The sequence below is a fragment of the Serinus canaria genome, chromosome 2 (genome assembly GCF_022539315.1).
Source record: "Serinus canaria isolate serCan28SL12 chromosome 2, serCan2020, whole genome shotgun sequence".
NCBI lineage: Eukaryota > Metazoa > Chordata > Aves > Passeriformes > Fringillidae > Serinus > Serinus canaria.
Genome location: NC_066315.1, coordinates 88,792,279 through 88,816,918, shown reverse-complemented (window position 1 = coordinate 88,816,918; position 24,640 = coordinate 88,792,279).

Below are 24,640 nucleotides of genomic sequence, written 5' to 3'. Positions count from 1 at the left end.
ATTCTCCCATCTTCTTGATGAGCATGCCATAATCATTAAACAAATAGCTGCAACAACAGCAGCTGGTGTAGGTATGTCTGCACGGAAAAAATAATTGGGAATTGTCTAGGGAGGCAAGTGGAGAGTACATCTGTCACCTCCAGATATGAAATTTGCACTTGAGGAATTTAGCAATCCATAAACTCTCTGAACGCACCTCTCCTCTGGATCATCCTTACACCAGAGTATATCCCTGGTCACATTGTACTTTAGATATCTCCCAGTTACCTACCACCATGTAGTGAGGAGGTACCTCTCTGTCTTAGCCACTCAAAGTCTCAGCCTGCAAAATGATACAATTTGAGTGAGTGGAACTTCTTTATGAGGGCAGGATTGTCCTTTTGTACCTTCCTCTCACTTTTTGTAATGTCATTAAGGGAAGAATAAGTCCAGCTTAAATGTAAACTTCGAACAGCACTGAGGCTTGAATATTTCTAAACCTCTTGTGCTTCAGTTTTTAGAGCAAAGAGATTCCAAAGCATGGACTGGACTCTGAAGATCCTTATACCACTTTCTGTAGTATGCAGAGATACCTGTTTGCCACAGACTTAATAGTACAAAATTTTACCAATGTTTTTCCATTTCCCAGTATTGCTGAAGTATAGGCCAGAAGACAAAGGAGGAAAAAATCTTAAGCTAAAAAACCTAAAGGCTGTTACTTGTTTCTTTTATTTGATCGTCTACTTAAAATCAAAGAAGTAGGGGACCTAATTAATTTTTTTCTTTCAACGGAAAAGAGAGACTGGATAAGAGAATATTCCTTTTGAATAGAGATCGTTCTACCTCCTTTATTTTTTCAACAGAGATCCTGATAGGATCTTCAGCTCACAGTGCCTTAGCACAATCAGGATTTTATCAGGAAATTATTATCTGTCCTTTTGGACTATGAAGACATATTTTGTTTTCTCTGGACTTGCTAACTTACAGGGTAACCAGAAAAAAAATTTCATCCTTTGAGAGTTTCTTAGTTTTAAAATTTTCCCATCCTACATGTATCTTGAAAACTGAAAACTCCAACTTCCAAAAAACAATTGAGATGGCATGAATTAAAATAATTGTTGTTTCATTTTTACATCAACCTGGAAATGCTTAATCATTTTAATAGTGAATTATTGAAAATTTCTCAAAAATAATTATTTTTTGAAAAAGAGTTTTTTTTCATTTTTTATAATATGAATACTTTTGATAGATTCTAAAATGGGTTCAATTTACATTTATGCTAACAAAAATACAGTGACTGTTTTGACAAAATAACATTTTTTAAATGGAGGAAAAAAAAAAAAATTGGGAGAAATACAAGTGATCTCTTGAGCAAAGGTACAATATGCCAGCATGGTGGTGTGATGAGGCTTCTGTTTTCAGAGAAAGTTAGAAGAACGAGGGGTGGTATGAAGAGAGATAACATTTGGTTTGATAGGTTATCCTGCTCCCATGATATAGTATAAAGCTGTAGATGGCCAAAAAATATTTACAAGTTCATGTTGTTGCCTAGCTTCACTACATTGTTTTGCACTTCCCAAGATTTTTTTTCTCTTTTATTTTGCATTTCCATCTTTTTATTTCTCTCCCTATATCTTCTTTCATGTTCCCTCTCACTTCTGTCCTCCTATTCTAGCTATTCTTGTCCTAGCTCAGTCTCCATTTATTCATCCATACTCCAATTTCCAATACAGTACTTTATGAATTTAATTTTTAACAACGGAAAAAAATCTAAGCATCCAGCCAGTGGAAATGTTTGTGCAAACACTACAAAGGTAGTTCCAAAAAAAAAAAAAAATCAAAGAAAAATTCCAAAAAGAGATTCATTTGAAATTTTATTTCTTGAGGGTCTTACTCATGTGTATTGAAGGCTTTGAAGTTTCAACATTATTTGTTGTAGTATCATAGCTAGTGGGTGCAAGTATGCTATTGGGTCCCAAGGAGAAAAGATTAACCTTTTCAATGTGAGCCTTAAACCCACCTGTGACTTACATTATCCTACAGGAAAAAAAAAGTGTGTGATGTCATTGTTTTTTAAGTGATTCCTAGTAAAGCTGTGGGCAGAGACAAATTGCCTATTATTATTTGTCCCTGAAATCTTAGACCCTAGAACTGCCTTCTAGGATTCAGAAAAAAATGTTCTACATACATGCAGTTTATATATAAATTTATAGATATTTATATTTTTTTTAATGCATATGTTAACACAGACATTCTTGATCACAAACTCATGCATAGACTGTGTATATAGGATTGTTTGTAAGTATTTTACTATTGCTGCTTTTGCTGAGATGGAATAAATACTTTAGCATTATAAAAAAAAACCCTGTTTAAATATATATATCATTAGTTCCTAGCTATAAATATCTAAAACATGTGGCCAGTATTTATTAAAGACATTGTATAATGTAATGACCTTACTGATAGACATAAATGTCAAAGCAAAAATAAAGTGTTGTGTGCATCCATCCTATGTACATTAAATGTAATGTTTTTCTGAAATTTTGGTTAGATCTTGTGAGACCTGCAAGAAACAGTCAATGTAATCTAGAGCTCCTGAAGGAGTTTAAAGATTTCACTGTCTGCAAGTGCCCCTCTGCGCTTGCTTCTCCCTTCCTCTTCCTCAACCCCACTTTGCTCATGTCTCAGGAAAAGTTTACTTCAGCCTTCACTGACCATAAACAGATAAAACTGACGTGTGGTCAGCAGTATTTTAGGGCCTGTAAGTTGTGGTGAATATTCAGCTTTCTTTTTTTATTTTTTTTTTGTTTGTTTCTAAAAGAGTTGTTTTTCTATCTCTCCATGGCCATCTTAGTATCATTCATGCAAAGCAAGAACGACAGGGAAGATCCTAACATCCAGGATTTTCTTCTCTTTTTTGACAGGCAGTAATGCTGCTCCTAAGTGCTGCCACTATTCACCCTCGAAAAGGAATCTTTTCCCACCTGCATAACTGTCAAAAATGGACACATATGAATGAGCCCTGTATAGGCTGAGAACTGCAATATCAAAGCAGCATTACTCACACACCCTACCAGAAAACACAGGTCCTGGGCTCCTCTTGCCCTTGTCTCCTACTTAGTTTAACCCCAGGCCACACAGCATGGCTTACTAATTGTGGAATGCTGTTTTGAATACAGGGTTCAAATAGCAAATTTAAACTGCAGATTTAATCTTCCGAGAACTGTTGAGTTGTGTGTAATTTTCTTCCACAAAAGCTGAACAAAGAGAGGGTATAGCATTATGATTGTGTAAATCTTCTTTCAACACCACCATTGTAAAAAGTGTAGACTCAGTGATTGAATAGCAACAAACAAAAGTCTCTCTTCAATTAAACTTCTGTGACTCACACACAGAAGGCTTCATCTAACATATCTACTATAATTAGATTCCTCCTTTAAGGTAAAGTGCTTTTGTTTTAAAACATGTTTGTAATAATGCCTGAAAAAACCAACATGATAAAGATCAGATATCTGTTTTGTTCTGATTCATTCCTCTAAAGAAAAGTCAGAATTTTACACTGGAGTGGTTTAAATGTAGCTGAAGAATTGTACAAAGAAAAAAAATCTAATTAAAAATAGCACGGAATTTTTCAGATATCACATGAATATCCATCACAATTTAACACCTATAATCAATTGATATACAGTAGGCAAATGACAGTCTGTAAGTTAAAAAGTATTTAAACAGTAGTAGCTAGGGGGAAAAGTCAGTATGTTTCTACTTTCAGCAATTGTGCAAATTTAGTGGAAGCCTAAAATAACTTTCAGATGAGAAGTAGACATATTTTATAGTAAGAAAACGTATAAAATATTTATTGTGCAGCAACATTCAAAGGCAGTAGGTCCTCAGTATTCATTGTTCACTATTAAATATAATAAATATAGCTATTCTGTGACAGAAACACTAACCTGCTGCATAAAAAGCATAGTGTGGGATGTTATCCTTGAGGCCTTAATGTACCACATTCTTTCACATATTGCCATGCAAATCTTCTTCACAGAGGCAGTCCAGAACTTCTCCAGTTTTAAGAGCTATTCTGTTAAAATTGAGTAGGTGAGTGAAATTTTCTCTCACATGAAGAGATGAGGGAGCAAAGTGATGTATGCTCTCAATAATACAGGAGGTGTATTTCATAGAATATGGTACAGCTTTTGTATACAGCTTTTATACCTGTACCATATTCTGTAAACTTTTCCTTCATCCATTGCTCCAAGAAGCCCCAAGAGTCTCAGTGGAAGACTGAGGATATGGCCCAATATATTTCTGTAACTCTTGTGTTTATGTGGCAATGCTGCAAGATTTATACCCATGGACTGAAAAGATAGAGAGCAGGCTGACCTCAAACATATGCAAATAAAAATTTAATCATATGGTGTAGTTTTGATATACATATGTGATAGTGGGGAAATTTGGGCCTGTATAACAAAATGAAGCTAATGTTAAATAGATACTCATGCTTCCCTTTTTTTATGCTTTTTATTTATTTAATTAGTTCATGGCACTTGGGAATATGGTTTAGGATGGTAGGGGTGAGTCTAGACTGGCAGTTGGACTACAGGATCTCAGAGGTCCCTTCCAACCTTGATGTTTCAATGAGTCTGTGGTTCAATATTGCTGTGAATGAATGAAATTTACATATTTTTAGAAGTGAAACTGGGAAGATAATGGCTTTGCTTTCAGTTTGATGCCTGAACTTGAGGTTGTAAGAGGAGTAGAGATCAGGGATCAGTTCAAATCCAACAAAGGCTTTTTTTTTAAGGCAGAAGTACTGGATTCTGGCCTCCATAAGAATGGTCTAGAATGCCTTTGTCTCCTAAGTGAAAAAACAATGACTCAAAGCTACTCCCAGCTTGCTTCTTCCCAAGAAACAGAGAGGGGACTTTCCTGTGTCTGATGCTGAAATACTAGCCTAATATTGCAGCATATCCTAAGGCACAGAAGGGCATAACAAGCCTCCAATTGCCATGGATGGCAAAAGATCTGAGAAGAATCATATGGTGGAGATCTTGTCTCATAATTGTGGGCAAGGAAAGCCCCCTTTCTGGTCTTCATTTTAGCTGGTTTTATTGAGTTGTAGGTGCCAAAATATTTTCAGGGTTCTGCAGGTGTAACTGGTCTGCTTTCTCCATTGCCAGTGCCACTCAGCTCCCTTGTAGCCTTTCCAGTCTTCTCTACAACCAGGAGTGGGACCCACCTAGGAAAATACACATTCATTTGTCTTGTTCCTCCCTCTGTGGAAAAGATTGAGCTAAATATAACCTTTCCCATCTACAACTCAACACTGCTATTATATATGACAATTTTCATCCAAGAGAATAAAGTACTGTGTCTCCAAAGGTTATCTCTTTTGTTCTCCATAGAGGAACTACACAATAAAAACAGTCTCCTTTTCAAAGGAGACCACACAGGTGTCCCTCATGCTTGTTTTACTTTTTTGGTCACATAGTCACTGTCGCCATAGGTGGCACAAATGATTTCTCTTTTCCTTTACACTGGCTGCTTTTGGAATCTGTGAGTGTCTTCTGCAGTATTTAAATGATGCTGTCTTTCCAGAAGCTCTTTTCAAGCCCTGTTCCCCCTTACTGATTTATAGGTCATGCTCTGATGCGCAGAGCTCCAAATGAAATGGAGTTCAACCAGTAGTAGATCAAGGTGTGCTACAGCTAGACAATAAGCATTTTCTTATTTAGTTATTTATTTTACTCTTCTTTTATTTGTGAAAGGGTATGTTAGAATAAAAGCCATAGCAATAAGTGTGCAATTGTTATGTCAGTAAGGTTTGGGTTAATAATTTCCTATTCTCTGTATCATAGTAAAATGTTTACTGTTCCCATTCTATTGCTGTCTGTAAAGCTTCTGGCAGCCCTAGCTATGTACTTAAAATAAAATATTTATTTTTAAAATTCATTTTCTTCTTTCATCTCTGAAAAGGAAAAAAAGAATTAAAGACCTTTCTTATTTAAAGTCTCATTGAGATAAAATGATACAGTTTATTCCAATGAGGGAACGTATTCTGCAGAAGAAAATTGAAAAGCAATTGGTGCTATTTTATTTACAGAGTTCCAACAACATTATTCCTCTTAGTCCTTGAGGAAGTAATATACTCTCACCCTTAAAACGCTGTAAGTAGTCGATAATCCATTATTACAGTAAGCCGTACACTCTCACAGTAATTATCTAATAACCCCTTATAAAAGACCGTAGCTTCCTAATCTGTTTATAATTATCATTTCAATGATCCTGTGCATTAATGTCTGACCTTCAGCAACTCTGACCTGATCTTAATTAGCTGTAATATCAAATCATCACTATATAAGAAACTAGCCATGACCAAATGAATGAACCCCAGGTACAGCTAATTTCTGGAGCAATTATCTTTTCATGTAGGGAGATTTAAATGATTATCTGCACAATTTCACACAGTTTTATGTAATTCTGCGACATTATAAATTCTGTTTTAAATCATATTTCAAAGGCATGGCTGTGCAGACTGACTTCATATAGTACACTAAGCTATCAGGATTGTATATCATACTACCAGTGTATAGGAGTAGATGATTTTTTGTGTCATTATTTTCAATTATGCAAAGTATATTTCACAAAGTGATAAATTGTAGCTGAAATATATAAATATGTGCCAAGGTAGTCTAGGGGCTAGTGACATCCAGTATAAATTGTATGTCATTTTAAAGTAATGTTACATTATATTAAAGTACTGTTAGTAATTGATAATACCATATGTGTTAAAGCAAGATTAGAAAATTCTAAAATGTATATTGGTAATATACATGCAGTATTTACAATGCATTTGAAGCTAAGTATCATTTATCACATTTAAAAAGCTACTGTATGAAAAATGAGAATACCACAGAAAATACTTGAAGCTGCTGTTTAACACACAATTATGCAGTACTAAGGGCATAGGACTATTTAATGTGTTATTAAAATACCCAGGCTTCTGATTTATAGTTTAATCTGACTGGAATACAACACAAACCTTCATTCCGCCTCAGCTATTTACCTCTCACTTTTCTACACTCACACAAACACACACACACCAGTGGGAAAATTCTGTCTTACAGATAAACCAAGTAATTTAGGACTCAGAAGACAGTTCTACAAGCAGGACAAGGGTATGCCACATTAGTGCATTTTTGAATAATACAACCCTGTAAAAACCCAGTAAGTATTTGTTCAAGGTTTTTTAGGGACACATTTTTTGCTCAGTTTGGAGAGAAGAAAAAATAAAAAAGAAAAGAAGCTATAGAACAGACTTTTATGTCAAAAATTGCAAGCCAGTTGGATGAAGGATTTCAACAATCATATTATTTGCTGCCCTTTCCTAACACAATTTATCAAAGTTTACCATGGAACCTTCTTTCTCAGAGCTCTTTCAAATGCTAACATTTCCTACCTATAAGCCAAAACATTTGTCCTACAGCCATCAGATGAAGATAGCAGCCTGATGAGGGTGATTGATTTGAAAGGTAATTTGAATGGAAGATGTTGTGTACATCCTCTTAGTGATGCCACAATGACAGCTCAGACAACCTTTCGATGATATATCACCCAGGAAAACGGAAAAGAGTAAATTTAACAAGTAGCATTGCCTTCTTATCACATATTTTCTTTTCTTCTAATTTATTAACTTCATTCTATATTGTGTCTAGTTATTTATAAGTATCAAAGATAGTGAGCAGATGTCTTGTCTTACTTTTTATTTAAGATAAACCTTCAGAAAGTGATGTATAAATCAGACAATTAACATCCACAAGCTAAATGAACTAAGAAAATAATTCTTAGAAACTATCAAAAAGTGGAGGCAAGGAAATCATAGTCTTCTTTCTGATCAAATGGAACCATCTGTTATCCTCTTTATAGAACCATTATTTTTCTTTTTCACTTCTTTCCCATATACACATATATTTAATTCCTCCGATATATTTAAACTCAGCCGTGCGCTTTATGGCAATTCCTGGCAATTTTCTCCTTTACACTTCCAGCATAATATCTGTAGAGGAAAAAATTGTCTGTGCTTATATCAAACACTGAATAGTTTAAATGATTTTATAAACTTCAGTCATTTTACAATGCGTTGAAGTTTTGCAAAACTACAATGAATTATATTCATAGAAAATTAAGTATTCACTTTAAAATTGATGCTATATACATCTTCTTGAAATATTATCATCTTGCTCTAAAATTCTTTTCTGTTTTAGATCTTCTGTCCAGCATTTCATTTTCATATCTTACAGTCGAGATGCACACATGGACACTTCAGGAGGCTTAAAATCAAAATCAAATTCCTCTTTTCTTCAAAAGAAAATAAGTCTACATTTTAATCAAAGACATTTTAGGAGAATACAGATTTCCTTCTTTTTCACCTTAGATAATTTTAGTGTGAAATCTTGGTTTTTACCCCCCTACATTTCACTTTAAAAAGTAATTTAGTAAAAGCTTATATGAATTTTATGACATTTACTCATGGATTTTAGAAGAGAGAATGTGAGCAAGTGCACCATCTAATCAGCAGGAGCTGAAAACATTAAATTTGTGTAGGAGAAAAAGGCATTCAGGCTTTTCTGTATGGATTACATTTACTTTGGAAGAGAAGTAAGTACCTGGAATCTTGACTTTCTTCCACAAACCCACACACATACAGACAAGTCTTCTTCTGGAGAATATCAGAGGGAGCTAGGTTTTGGGTCTTAATTGCAATTACAATATTTCTCAAGTCTGATATATCTCACATGAAGCCCAGTGCTACTATAAAAACTCAGTAGCCCAGTGCTACTATTATAAACTCTTCTGGTATATTAGCAGAAATATTTATTAATCTGTTTGTCAGAAAACTGGTATGTGAACAAGGATGGTAAAGAAGTATTGTTAGAAATGAACAAATAAACAGAAATAAGCTGGAAAATAATGAGCCAGATCTTGCATAAATCAAAAAAATCTCATTGGTTCTTAGAGTTACTTAGCTTGGAAGCAGTTTGAAAGAGGGATCACACCTCTTTCCCTGTTTATTCCGTTCCTGGTACAACAGAAATTCAGACAGTGATGACAGGTCACAAAATCTACTGTAGAAATACAAAATATTCAATTTGCATTACAAATTGCAAGTTCTTTGGGTTAAAGAAACTGATCTTCAGTTTCAGCAAAATGCTAAGGACCTTGTAATGATGACCTATAGGTATGTACAAGGCAAAATCATTTGGAAGTGTCTAGAAAATATACATAGAAACAAACAAACTTAGTTCTGACAAAAATTCCTCTCACAAAATTATGTTTTTGGGAGTTGTTGAAGGGCGGGTGCATAGGCAACATTCGCCTTAGCTCATACTTAACAATGACAAGTCTGCCTCAATTAATCTAAGTGTTTGCTAGAATATTGAATAAATGGTCTGTATACCAGACACATGCCTGGTACTAGACTGAGTGTGGGTCTGGCTCATTAAAGTTTAGGTCTAGTATCAGTCAAGCATGTGATTTAAAGTGCTCCCAGCAGTGAGGATGTCTGTGATTTCAGGGTACAATGACTATGTTCATTTCATTACTTGTAGTTCTTTGTCTAGAGGCAGAGAAGGAAATTTAACTTCATGGAGGGACTTTTCCAAGAGTGCAGGAGGTATGGAAAAGGTTTTCATAGCAGCTTCAGGCAGTACCTTGAACAGTGGGGTTTATTCCCTATTAGAACTTTTTTTTTTTTTAGTGAAACAATGCTGAAGGAATATATTTGCTTTTAGACATAGAAAGGAAACAGACATCTGAGAGTTTTACTGGGTTTGTATTGCTACTTTTGCTTTTGTTTTTTAAATTACTTAACAAGGTCTGTCATGCCTCAGAAATTTAAACTCAGGTGAGCTTGTCTCAAAACTGTGGAAAACAGTTTTTGAAATATCTTAACATTGTTTTTAGGTATTTCCCCAAAGGCTTCAGCCTTCCTTTTGAATTGAGGTTTTACTGAGATGAAAAGAAATTCTCTCTCATTGATCCCCATAGGAAAGGCATTTGTCTTTGAACTCTATTTTTAGACATGTTTTCACACATATTTACTCTTGGGGGGATATGGATAAATGTAGATTTGTTTAAAATTAATATGTTTTTGTTTACTTTATAGCCAGGTAGAGTTGAGATTTTGTACATGAACTCAGCTCACATATACACCTCCTGAGAGCCAATGTTTCCTTTGAAGAATTTCTTTCTTACCTGCATGCTCCACCCTGCTGGGCTAAGTGTGGCAGATAGGGAAGAAAGTTTTCCATATCTTATTATTACACCTCAGAGGTATCATTCAAAACAAGGCTCCTGAAATTGCTGTGAGCTGTGCTAAATTCAATTTTTCATTCATTTTACATCTGTCAGCCACTAACTTTGTAGAATAACCCTTGGACTTTTACAATGGGACAATGTAAAAGGTTTTGACCAACTTCTATGAATCATCTTCATAGATTTAAGATTCAGTGTAAGTTTTTATCCAATTCTCCTGAAAGCTCATTAGCTGCATACCATATCTACTGTTTGAATTAAAAGGGCTATACCATTTTGTGACCCCTGTTTCTTACTACTCTGATAGAAAAGTGAACCAGGCTATAAATTTTTAAGCTTTACTTGTTGAACAGCAGGACTGAACTTTCCTACCTAAGACTTATCTTTAAAGGAAAGGCAAAGTTTATCATGTAAGATCTTAACATGCCAGGTATACCAGCAATTTCCTCCGTGGAATCCTTTTGCTTTGATAGGAGGTCTTTCCCAGGAGGTAGCTACCTTCACGTGCACAGCCTACAGTTAGATTCCTCATAATTTCAGGTTACATTTATTTGGAAAGCCTCTTTTGTAATATGCTACAGGTGTGAATTCAATGCATCCTTTCTAGTCAGGAGTAATTTGCTATGTCAGCAATATTAACACTCTGGGAGATGAAATTAATCAAAGAGATCCCTGCAGACTGTGAGATCCAGATGGAAGTCATCTACTGTGTGATTCAGATGCATTTTACTGTGTACAAATGAGCTTTCATAGCCCACAGATTTCATACACTAGCAGTATTTTTTGTGGCCTCTGCCATGAGGTTTATGTACATAAACACACAGAATCCTAGAGTTTTGTGATGAAGGCCAGAATGTGTAAATTAATCTAGGAAAGTAGCTGCATTAAATCCTGGTTTTCACTGAAAAATTATTCTTCTTAGTAAAGGAAGGAGAGAGGAAATGATTTTTAGGACATCAAGCTCATTTCTCCTGCACTGGTTAATTAAAATACTTCCTACTATTTCCTAACCTTGTTCATGGCCCTGCAGTTCTTTGACCACAACTTTATTTAGGCTTATTTAATTCATCACTCTTTGTCTATTTGGTTGTCTGTCTTCTGCTCTTCCATTCTTCTGCTGCATCTATGGATAGCAGCAGTCCATTTTATATCCTCTTACCCCTTATTTTGTCAAGGCAAGAAGCTCCATTTCTTTAACTCTTCATCAGTTGTGCTTTCCATTCTCCCAATTACTGTAGAAGTCTTCTGTATTTTATTGATGTAATTCATCTTCAAAATGGAGAATCAGTATAATATATCGTATCCAGCAATAGCTGGTCTGATACATCAAAAGATTATATTTGTACAGAAATAAATCAATAGTTCAAATTTCAATTGCTGTCCCATTTCTGCTTTTTCTATCTCTGAGATCATCTGATTCTTTTTAGATTATATTCCATATGGGTTTTTTTTATCATTTCATTTTCTCGTTTGTGTTAAAACATTAATGTCAGTATGAAGATATTCTGTCCTATGCCTGATTCCTGGACACCTTGCAGCTTCTTTCCAGTTTCTAGTTCTACAAATTACTATCTCTGCTTTCATTAAAGAACTTACTGCACATCACAATAACAAGACCTCTCTCCTGTGCAGGATTGATTAAACATGTTTTTCAAGAATGTTTGTCAATGTGCAAATTTAGGGACTTACTGACAAGATAGTTTGAAATTAAGAGATTCATATTTAGCTCAGATGTGTCTCACTGGAGTTAAATGCCAAAGATATTCAATATCAATTCTCATTTTCACACTTTGTCTTACTACAGGAAAGAATTAATAAAAACCTGAATCATGTCTTCCCAACGCCAGGATGGAAAGCATAAAGAAAAAGTTCTGCAAATGTGCAATAGAAACTGATGAAGTCAGTAGTGAAGCATCAGAAAAAGAAGGAAGGATTAAGCCAGCCTTTGGGCTTCCACCAGAAAGAGACAGCTGGTAACACAGGAGTGGATCATGTTTACTTACTGCAAACCATGAACCTAGTGACTTCTTCAAAGATTTGTGTGGTCACCTGTTCTTTCAGGCTTGCCAGGTGCAGTCTTCACTGCTGGCATTTTTTCCCCTAACTATTTTGATTTATGGTATCTTCCATTATTTCAAACTATGTTTTTGTGAAGCTATTTTCAGATTTCTTTCACCTTAATTTCTTATACTCTTGAGCTCCTGAATATTCTTGGCCTCCCAAATTTTTCCCCTCCTTTCCACCTCTTACACTGCTGTTTCTGTTTACCTTGCAGGCAGCACGTCTCCCATTCTGCTGCAGAGTAGCAGCTGCCAGCTGGAGGATTGTAGCTGCCATATCAAGCTGTGCTCACAGTGGTACCAAAGGGCACAAAAATTACCAAATCACTGAATCAATGAAACAATTAGGTTGGGAAAGACCTCTGAGTTCACAGAATCTAACCAATTACCAGAAATCACCATATCAACTAAACCATGGCAATAATTGCCATGCCCAGTCTTTCCTCAAATACCTCCAGGATGGTGACTCCAGCACCTCCCTGAGTAGTCCATTCCCATTTCTAATCACTCTTCCTTTGAAGAAATTCTTTCTGATGTCCAACCTAAACCTCCCGTGGCACAGCTTAAGACTTTGTTCTCTCATCCAGTCTTGTTACCTGGGAGAAGAGACCAACCCTCACCTGGCTACACCCTCCTTTCAGATCCTTGTAAAGAGTGGTAAGGTGCCCCCCTTGAACCTCCTCTACACAACCCCAGCTCCTTCAGCTGCTCCTCATTAGACTTCACCAGCTTCATTGCCCTCATCTAGACTCACTGTCTAGACTCACTCCAGCACCTAAATACCCTTCCTAAGGTGAGAGGCCCAAAACTGGACACAGGACTCAAGGTGTGGCCTCAGCAGCAGGCACAGTGCTGAGGAATGTAGTACAGTGTAGTATAGTACTGTACTGGTATCTCTATATCAAGATATTCTCACAATTCACTGCAATCTGTGGAAATAAAGCTGCTGTAGGAACTGGAAATTTTACTGACGCAAGGGTCCATGTGGCTGATTGCAGGACATCCCAGACTCTGAATGTGGCCCTCAAATACTGTCTCTGTACATTCATAAACTAATCAACTGAATATACCTTTGTGATGCTATAGCAAGAAGAAACAATTAATTAATCATGCTTGAAATTCATTTGATAAAAATGGAAAACTAAAACTACCCATTTACATCAAGAATATTTTAAAATATGTCTGCATTTGGGAAAGTACTTCCTCTTATATTTTGTAGTTATTGAACTAAGGAATGAATGTATCTCCTCTACTGCTTACTAATTAATAATTTATCATCTGTTTGGCCTGATAGCAGAGCTACTTCAAATATGAAACTGGAGAAGAGTCCATCCCACACACCAGCAGCACTTGTGCTGTAGATGGTATTTGAAAAGCATGGCTGTAAATGTCATTGGGAGGGACTGATGGGGAAGGGAAGCCTTAATGAAATTACCTCTTTTATTTTTGTATTTGTACCAAATACACCTGGATTTACAGTAAACTAGGAAAAGATGTCCACATTGACTAGTGAATAATCATGCCAAATTAAAATAGGACTTTGAAATACAAATTTTTCCTCAGGTTGATTGAAGCTGATAACTTCTGTAGAGATTTTTGTTTGAGTAAATGAAGGACTAGGGAATCAAGCCAGAAGGAATTCTATGGTTCATGTGAGCATTGAGGGGTTGTACACTACATTAAATATTCTTTTTTATTTTTGTTTTCTAAAGCACTAAAACAAAAATAGATCATTAGGGTGGGAAATGCATTTTACAGGTGACGTACACTGCGCATACAGCTGTACAATTTTTATATGTCCACTATTTGCTTATTCTATATAATGAAACCTTGCTAAAATCTTAGATTATCAAAATAAGAAAAAACTTTTGTAAAATGTGAAAAGTAAATTTCAATCCACATTGTTCCCTGTGCATTTCTTGTAAATATTTCCACGGGAGAATAAAAGAAGCATGCAGGATCCTGCCAACCCTGAGTGTTAACAATGACTCAAGAACTCAGTCTAACATTAATTAAAAACCAAACAAGACAAAACAAACCCAGATTGATGAGATAGAGAAGACATTGACAGCTGTGGACGTGTCTCCTATGATCTTGGGCAGTTGTACAATACCAAAGTTAGAGGCATTTCTATTGACTCCCTAGAGGATTAAGCATGTTCTTCCAAAGGTTTGCTTAAGATGTATTTAATAAGTTACATTTGATTTTTTTAAGGTGTAGAAAATCAAATATGGATTTCAAGAAATCCATATTCATACAGATGCCAATCAGTTAACTTCTGTCTTCATAAAGCTGCATGGAAGATTTAAAATTATTCTCCAGGGAACTCCTTTTAAGTTAAATTCCATAGTCTCATATATGTGTTTTATGACAGCTTCACATAGGCCCAGTCACTTGGTCTTTGCACAAAAATTAATACAATCTTTACTCTGTTCACATTCTTTACTGTTTATTTTTATTTTTAAGTCAGATTGAATGTAATATATTAAAAACACTTTAATCATTTAGTTATAAGAATTCACTCAATAGAATTTTTTTCCTCTCTTTTTAATAGGACTTTCTGAACAGAGTTCTTTTGATCTCCTTGACTGCTTTCTATATTGTAAGTCTAATCCTATATTTAAACATTTTCCTACATTTCATCAAACACTCTGATTTAAATTTTCCTTAATCTAGCTAGTCATATTAATCTACTCCTTCACTCCATATTGTAGAGCATGTCATTTCCTTTTAAAAATAAATAAAAATAAAAGTGGCTAATGAAAATTACTACTACAACCTATTTGAAAATACTCCACAATTTAGCATCACAAAAAGTGAACATTTAAGAATTCTAAATGCCACCCTAATTAAAGGAACCTTCCTTTTAAATGTGCTTTTTTTCACATGCATAAGAGGCCTTATTCAAATGAAGGGGAAGACCTTTCACATACATGAGGCTATAATAGAGAGCTTAGCATAACTTCTACCTGATTTTCAATGCAAATGGCAGAGGAGAAGTTAGTGTGTTGATGCAGATTATGGTTTATCCTTCTCACACACCACAGAATTCTTCACGCTCTGGAAATATTTTGCTTATCAGTGAGAAGCAATGATCAACACCTCACACCCCCAATCCCAGAGAGACTCAGAAAGTGAGGTCATCAATATTCAGATACAGTCAGATTCTCACGGTTCCAGACTATTAATTTGCTCCTAAACTGAAGGTTTACTGTACAATTCACAGTATAAACATTTTACTGCTACATATCAAATATCAAATAGAGTGATTAAAAGGCAATTTAACAATGTTAGGTTGCTGAGAAGTGGCAGACAATTGGTATTTAAATGTATTATATGCAGGGAGACTGCTCCTTTTACTCTTCACTGAAAAAATTCAGTAGTGTAATTTTCATTTGTTCAAAAAGCAGAGTGTAGGAAGAGATTTCTATGCCTGATATGGCAACTATTCTCAAATTAAACTTAACAAGTGCATATATTTTTTACAATCCTTTTGTCAGTTCCTGTATTTACTTTCTACAAAAGCTTGAAGTCATTGCTCATGTCCCACACAGGTTCTCCTTTCTGAGAGAAAGAAATGAGCCAAGCACCGCAGCCCAGAACCCAATTAATTGGTGCTTACACTAATTTGGATTAACATCTCTGACAGTGCAGGAGCAGTGCTGCAGTTGAAGAGGGGAGGTATATGCTTGGTGTGCTGTTTTCATGAGGCTTTCTGACCATCTGGCTGGACTCCTGTAGCTCTAGCCTGTCTTTAAAATAAGTGAAAAAGAAATCAAACAAACAAACAAAAAAATCCTCTTCACTCTACAGGACAAAAATTTTCCCCTTTCTGTTAATGTCAGTCTTCTCTAGAAAAATGTGGTGGGGTTTGAGGTGGATCTTTGCTTTGGATGTCACAGTGATGGCATTGCCATCATTAGCATTTATTCAAGTATTTTTTTCCCTGAGGGGAAAGTCTTAAGAAATTAATAATGGAAATCATTCTGCAATAGCTTTCTAACATATTTCTGTTGCGGCTTTGTATGTAGTAGGGTGGGCTGATATAAGGGATAATTACCAAGCACTAATAAACCTAATAAACCTGGACATCTTCTACAACTAGCCTGCCACCAAGATCTTCCAGCTGGATGAAAAATCCTCTTTCAAGCTATCACAGAAGACAAAGCTGGGTCTTGTAAATAACTAAAGAGGAGAACAACATTTTTCCAGTTCCTCCAGAATGCAAAAGGAGATTTTTAGTTTTCAAAAGTTTGAAATAAAGTATTCCAAGAGCTTCAGTACTTTTATCAAAAGATGGAATTTGAAATTATTCAAAGCAGGGCTCTATGTGTTCTGTTTGAAAAGCAGAGATTTTGTTTAGTCAGTAATTTAAATGAAGAGAAAATTGTTTAGTCAACAGTTTTCAAGGTGGCTATATTTCTGATATTCCAAAGGCTGGTGTAGAAAGGACCCAGAAGAGTTCTAACTTGCAATGTGGTATATTCAGTAAAGGTCATGGAGACTGTGTTTTGTGTAACAGAAGTGTGAAGAAGTCAATTAATACATTTTTGCATCTCAGATACATCAGACACCGTCTAGATGGTCATGAAATGCTATCCAGGAAAATATTGATGGGGTGTGTTGACTTTTCCCCTCCATATGCCTAAACCTAACACTGTGGTGGTTTCCTCTAAATAGAGACCTTGCTGCTGTGCTTTCTGTCTGTGAACTGCAGTGATACTAGATTGCTCCCATGTAATGTCAGTTTATGCCCTGGCACCTTTGGGAAGTTAGAGGCAGCTTCGGTTCACTGCAATCTCTTTGGTGAAAAATTTTGTTTCACTGTAATCCAAGTGCCTTGATGCCTCTGGATTTCCAGGCACCATTGAAATATTGGTTGCTTTTTTTCTATTTGTCCTGCTGCCTCTGAAGTTGCTGAGAGGAAAATTGTGCCAGTGATGAGCTCTTCCGACAATCCTGCTCTAGGTAACCTGTGATGTCTAAAAGGTGTTTATAGTATGTCCTCACATGGTTTTTATCTGGTTCTGGAATAACAATCTTCTTAAGATCTAAAGCTTCTTGCAAACAAACTAAAGATAATTTGCCCACACAGCTGAAGAATGCAATTTTTCTGGGAAAGGTCTTGCTCCTACAGCGAACCTATAAAGAGTTCCGTGGTTTTTCATGATGGTTAATTTTATTTGCACTGCCTTATTTAACAATGTAAAACCACATCTGAAGTGGCAGATCTATCTTCTATTTTATGTCTTACCAATGATAACTTTAATAAATCTTCACAAATTTTCTAAATGCTAGATGAAGGTCGGGGTAGGATGAAAATAAACTAATTGAAAGACGGCACTGAGGATGCCTTTTGATTGATTTAAATATCCAGAGAAACAGTTCTGGATATCAGAGAAGCAGTCTCTGGATCAGCTAATTGGATTAGATTTTTAAATGATTCTATATACATTAAAACTGACAATGGCTCTTAAAAATCATTATTTATGCCCTTCTATAAATTCTTAGAAATGCATTGCAAAATACTCATGTTATTTCAAGTAATAGGGCTATATGGCTAAGATCAAAGTCTCTGCAGATTTCTCCCAAGAGAGGGAGGAGCAGAGAATGTCCTTTTAATTTTGCAAGTTTCTTTGTATGCAGTGGGCTTGTTTCTCGAAGAAGTGTTATCACTGCTTCATGTATGACCAAGCAAGCACTTAAAATAAGTGCTAAAATATTTTTATCCCAAATCATTAAGACAAGGTGCAAAGAGTCATAAAAATGCACCATTTTTTAAAGACAGCTAAGAGGATTTTCAGTGAGTATTAAACTCACTGAAAATATTATATGTTGCACAAACCCAAGACTCAAACAATCATCCCCATTCTTTGCCCCACTTGCAAATGTAATTGATTCTTTTTAGGAGACCTGTGAATTCTTCAGCTGGTGTCCTGGCCCACTAGTTATAATGGAAATTATTTTCCAATATTCTTTTTCAAAACAGAAGAAATGATAAAACAAAAAAAATAGACACAATTAGAAATTTGAAATTTCATTATTTTTCACATGATGAAAGATTAGATTTATGAACAACACAGGGAAATGGAGCATAAAAGACCTGAGGATTTAAAAATGTGTTTCTGAGATAAGACTGTAAGAGTACAGTACTTAAGCTTCAGCAAAAACCAAAACAAAACAGTTGCCTCAACTTAACTCCTATGATTTTGCAGAGGTTGAGCAGCTGGTTGCAGGTTTCAAGCTTGTTTCTTCATTTATGACCGAAGGCCTGAATCCTGCCCTCAGGTCATATATACAATGACCATCTACTAACACATGCAAGGATAGCCCTAGGCACCAGTCTGCAGGACCATTCTTATAGATAGAACACTTGAGTTCCTATGGACGACACCTTCATGCATTCAGAAGCACTCCAGGAAAATACTTTCAGTAAGGTAAAATTTAGAGTACACAAATACTATTTCAATCCTTGCTTTCCACTTCTCTGCAAAAGTCACAGAATCATAGAACCATAGAATATCCTGAAGGGACCCATAAAGATCAGTAATATTCAGGTCCTGCACAGGATATCTCAAGACCCATACCAGGTGCCTGAGAGCATTGTCCAAACACTTCTTGAACCTTGCCAGCTTTCTTCCTGTGACCACTTCCCTGGGGACCTCCTTCCAGTGCCCAACCTTCTACTAGGTGAAGTGGGACATGAAACATTGCTGTGCTTTATATATCCAATATCATTCCATAACTGTCAGCCACAGTGATTATTGTACCCTACTTAAAAGAAAAATACTGTGTCTAAAAAGACATATCAGTATAATATAGCCATAGGACAGCATAACCTATTCACTGACTCTGGGTTTAATATTTTTTTTCAGGAACTTCCTCAAATCAACCTACAGTTCTTAGTGCAGCATTCTACATTTGGATTTTCAATTTAGCTGAACGATCTATAAAAACTTGTGTTGCTCCAAAACTCCCAATTGACCACAGAGAAAAGTCAGCCCAGGAGTATCAATTATCCTTGTCAACTGTAATTTACACTTTCTAAAATACCTGGCAGATCTCTTCTTTCCAAATGCTGTAATAGGAATAATGTATGCAGTGAGCTGAAAAATTCATCTTAATAATATTGTTCTTCAGTAATATTTTTCATTCTGATTGAATGCCAAAAAGATTTAGATGTTACACAGAAAAATCTGTTTGAATACCATTTGTAGAGTGCCAAGAACAGAGAAAAAAAAAGTCAAGAACAGAGAAAAAAAAAGGTGGTCAAATAACTGAAGCTCTGAAAAGCTGAAATAACTCTGAAATTGCTATTGGTTTTATCACCCTATCATTCCTCTTTCTTGTATGTTTTTCTATATCAATCTGTGATTGTTTCTTCCTACTTCAGTTTGCAAGCCATTGAGGTTAAGAACAATGATAGAGCTCTATGCTTGCCTAACTTGATGGGAACACAATTTTTATCTTCCTCAAGTATATAGAGATTGAGGTTAAAGAACAAAGCAGCTTAGCAAGCAGCCTGGCAGGCTACCCTCTCTAGCAAGAGGATATGCTCTTCTACCACTGCAGCTGACATGGCTTCAGCATTGTTTTCCAAAGACATGGCTTAAAGTATCCGGAGTTTCTCCTGAAATTTTCTTGCCCATGTCCTGATCAGACATGTTCTAGACAAGCCTATGAGAAGTAAAGGAACTTTAACCACAGGGTATATAGCTGGGAGCAGATTTTGCTAATGACTCCTGTAGATTTATTGCTAACAAGGCAGATGTATCAGCAAGACTGAGTGATTCCTTGGCCGTGGAATTTAACTCTTGTTACTAACATATTCTGGAGTGCCAACTTTTAAGTTGGAAGTAGTCTGTTCCTAGCCCCCATGGTGGAGTTTAGAAAATCAATTTCAAATCTGTGGTGTTTTCAATTTTGTTAACAACAAGAATATTACTTTTTAAATTATAATAGTAATAAAAGTAATATTTTCTGCCTACCTCACTCTCAGAGTAATCTCTCCATGTTGCTGCTTCCTATGTCATTTTTCCCACAAGAGGGAGTGAAATTTTCGTACATAGGACAATTTTCATACATTGTCCTGCTCTTGGACCAGAACTGCTGGTGCAAGAGTAGGACAATGGTAGATAAGGAGGCTGATAAGTGACTATGGAAGTACTTGAGATAAATGGCATATGAGAAGACAGCTGCAGGAAAATGGGAATAAATATATTCTAAAAAATGAAGAAAAATAGTGAGTGAAGAGGAGGCTAGAGACAGGTTCAAAGATAGTTTTCTTTAGCAGTATTTTACGTCCTAAAACTTTCCTACAGTCCAAGAAATCCAAAATAATCCCTCTTAAAAAAAAATACTACTATGGAAATAATCAAGTATTTTGCATAAGTTACATGTATTCAAGTCCAAGTCAACACTCTATACATACTTAAAATGGGAATGAGAAATGGAATTGTAAGCTGATTAGGTGATGGATTAACCTTTTCATGGTATTGCGGCACATTTACCATTGTGTGTGCAGTGTGTTGACCATTAAAACGGTGCTCATGGGTATCACGGTGCTTACACGCTATGAAGTTTTAGATCTTCACATGGAGCAAAGCAGCCCTGAACCAAAAGCATTAGAAATATTGTACCTTATCCCACTCTTAGACAGCTCAATCTTAATTAATTATTGCAGCTGCAGTGTTTGGCACCAATACATACTCCTAGGCCTGCTGAAGTCAATAAAACTCTTCAAGGCCAAAGAGTACCTCACAACAAAACTTTTTCCAGGACTGGGGCCTGGAATTGTTTTGAAGCACAGCAGCTGTGTGAACATTATAATTAGAGCATTCCTCATTCTGCAGTCAAATACCAACAAATACATATCCTCTTCCTGACTGGGCCTGTTCCTGCAGGTGAGTGTGCCAACTTCAAATCATTTGTCAAGTACAGCAAGATGCACACTCACAGCTTCTGCTCACTTTGGACACCTCACTAAGGTTACGATTCAGATTCATGAAATGTAGAGACCTAAGTGACCTGGAGTTAATGGACAGAGGCAATTGTCTTCTAGGGGTGATTCAAAGCAGCAGCTCTGAACTCGTTAAACACCATGCTATGTTAAACTGCTCAGATTTGATACACCCTGTTCAAGGCCATCTAGCCTCAAACAAGACAAAGACTCAGGAAAACAGTTTGAGAATGCGGGAAGAAGTGACTGCTCTTGAGAATTATAATGATTCATAGTGAAGAGTTAAAATGAAATTACTAAGAAAAGCTGGAAAATCACAGTGAAATTTGATTTGGGAAAAATTGTATTAACCACACAGAATGAAAAAAAGAAAAATTATAAAAAATACTAGAAAAGAGACTAGTTTAAGTTTATAAGTTTGTTTTATAGTCTTCAGAGAAAAATAATTACACATAAGATTTTAGAGGAAGCAGAAGGGGAAAGGGAAAGAATAATGAACAACAGTCCTGGAACTAAAGAAAGAAAAGATATAAATCTGATTTTCAAACAAATTTAGGGAATGCTGGATGCAACTGAAAGATAGTGGGCCTTCTTAACTGAGTATCATGTGGAAACAGAGGACTTATTGCAGGGCAATCTTACTGAAGGCATTCACGTACATCTGTACTTCAAGCATGAATCAATTCAGACCAAGGTATGTCATGAGCACGAAGCACTAGGAAGCTGATGGGAGATTATTAGAGTACTGAATGTCCTGATTTCTAGAGATGAATGGAGATGGTGAAGTTTGCAGAGCCTGGCTGGTAGCTATGCCTCTGTTAGAGGGTAGGGCTTGGGCTCCAGTCCCTGCTCACTTAGCACACGACCAGAGGCCCAGTCTAGCCCACAAGACATCCTATCCTTTCTACTGCATCTTTATGGAAACAGGGGTGGTTGTTCCAGCAGCCAAGCAGTACTGTACAGTTTCTTTAGCCTGGTAGCTTTTCAGCAAGCTGGGCTTCCTTCTACCAACCCTTCCACAGCCACTCCAGCGGAAAGGACCTGGACTGAGCTCGGCATCCTGAAGTATCAGCACTGGATTTCTCTTAATACTGTTTCTTTCCTTATCTCCTGCAACTAGACCAGCAGCTGGAATGCATGGAACAAATGCAGCTATCCACCTGATCTCCTGCTACTCTCTTCCCCATAGCAGTCAGTCACCCATGTTGACAGGGACGTAAGGGAATACATTTCTTGGCAACAACTGATGCTGGTGGTGTGGATGTCAAATTTTTGCTTCTTCAGAAGAGAACCTGTGGTGGGGATTGGGACTGGGAGAGAATGGGAGTGTGTGTATCATGTACTGGAGCTGCTAAGGCTGGGTGATCTTAATCTAAGCAGCAGTATACTAAACATAAACATTTCAAATTGCAGAGTTCCTTTTTCTGGGTGACTTCACACCAGTTGGGAGTGGGAGCTTCTTGTTCTTTGTCACTCAATTCCCCAAGCCAGACTATTCTACCAGAAAGTTTGTGGTTTGAATTCTGTGTCCCTATAGGCAAGGGAAGAAACTGGAGAGAACAGGTGTCTCCCCTTTAGCATCTTTCTTTCTAAAAGTCCATACACTGTCAAAGTGGAAATAACAGAAATATTCTGTCTGGTTCTTGCAGGTCTGAGGTACCTGCTCTAGGTACATGCAGATATTCAGAGATGTTTCTGGCTTTTTGCACATAAGCTCAAGTCATGTCCTGTAGTCCACTGGCCTTCCCTAACATCCTTTGAAACAGCTGAAATTGTGCACTGATTGGATAGAGAATGTATATATTTGAAGTAAGTGCTCTGTATCTCTTTGCCAAGATGCCTGCAGCTGCCTATTGAGACACTTAAACTGATGTTCCAGGTTGAAGGGGATCATTGCCATTCTCAACATTGGCATGCCATTTTTATTTTAAGAAACTGCAGCAGTGAGTTGTAATACCATCCCATTAAAATTTAGAAAGGAAAAAAATACAAAAGAGTGTTTGTCATGAAATAGCTTAATGTCCTGATACAAATATGATAGGAAAACAACAGCTTCAAGTCTTGCTTTCCCTGCTTTGGAATATAAACTCCTCCATCTTTCCTCTTCCACATCATGGGCAAGTATAATAACCACTGCTCTACAAAGTCAGGTTAGTTCTTTTTTTTTTTTCTTCCCAGCCTCTCTTGTTGATGCTATTCCACTTCACATAAATTATTAAATATTACTGTTAAATAATAAATATTAAATAAATGGGCCAGAGAGAGAGCAGGAGAAATCCTGGCACTAAGATCTTTCTCATAACATTTTCACATATTTTGTTAGGAGTTTTTGGGGGGAATACTTTATTTTTTGTCTTCATTTCAAAAAAATTATTAAAAACTTGATTTAATTCTTTTTTTTCTACCATTTGTATCATAAGTTAACTAAACTGAACATGAGTATATATGGGTGTAAACATTGTTTACATTTTAAATCTCAGTCAGCAAAAGCCAGAAAGTGTCCAAATTAATTACAGTAGAGAGGAGAGTTGTAGAGGTAGGCCTATTCCAATTTATGGTCTGCCTCTAAACTAGTGCTACATTCACTGGGAGGGTTTTCTCTTCTGTGTGCTATAAACATGTATTCAGGCAGCTGTCTAAACAGAAGGTGTATTGAAATAAAAAAATACCACAAAGTGATGTTAAACTCCTGGAGCAGCTGTTGAAGTGGAAAATGTTTGAAAGTCATTGCTCACCTTCCAATCCTGAGCATTCTTCTACTTTGAGAATATTTTTTTTCCCTCTCCTTAAAAATCCCAAAAAACTAGTAAATAATATATTCACCAACACTGTCTAAGTGGGGAAATACCAAGCATGAGACCAGATTTTGAGCAGCTCGTAGAAGGACCTGAAAACTACAGAAACTGAGCACCAAATATTAAGTGCTTGGTGTTCAGAAGTAAAAAACCCAAAACAGATGTAACTTTATTTTCAGAGATTCATTTGTTCCAGAAGTGTAAGCCACAGACCTGCATATTAGTTTTCTGCACTTATTATAATGAACCATTTTTTCTCTTGCAAATTTCAGGATACTCGGAAGAGAAAATTTGAACTGGTTATTTCAAAATAAGTTATTAGACATATATTTAACAATATAAAAACCTAACTTCTGCATGAGAATCTGTGTGCATTTTGCTCAAAATGTATTTCATTAGTCTGATTGATTTCGCTACTCTAGCTTGGTTTTAGTCTTTGGACATGTTTACTGTGACTTAAATTTGCCAAGTGTGCTGTTTATTATGAACTGAAAAATATGGGTTTGGCATTTCTTCAGCCTTCAGACCCTTCATCC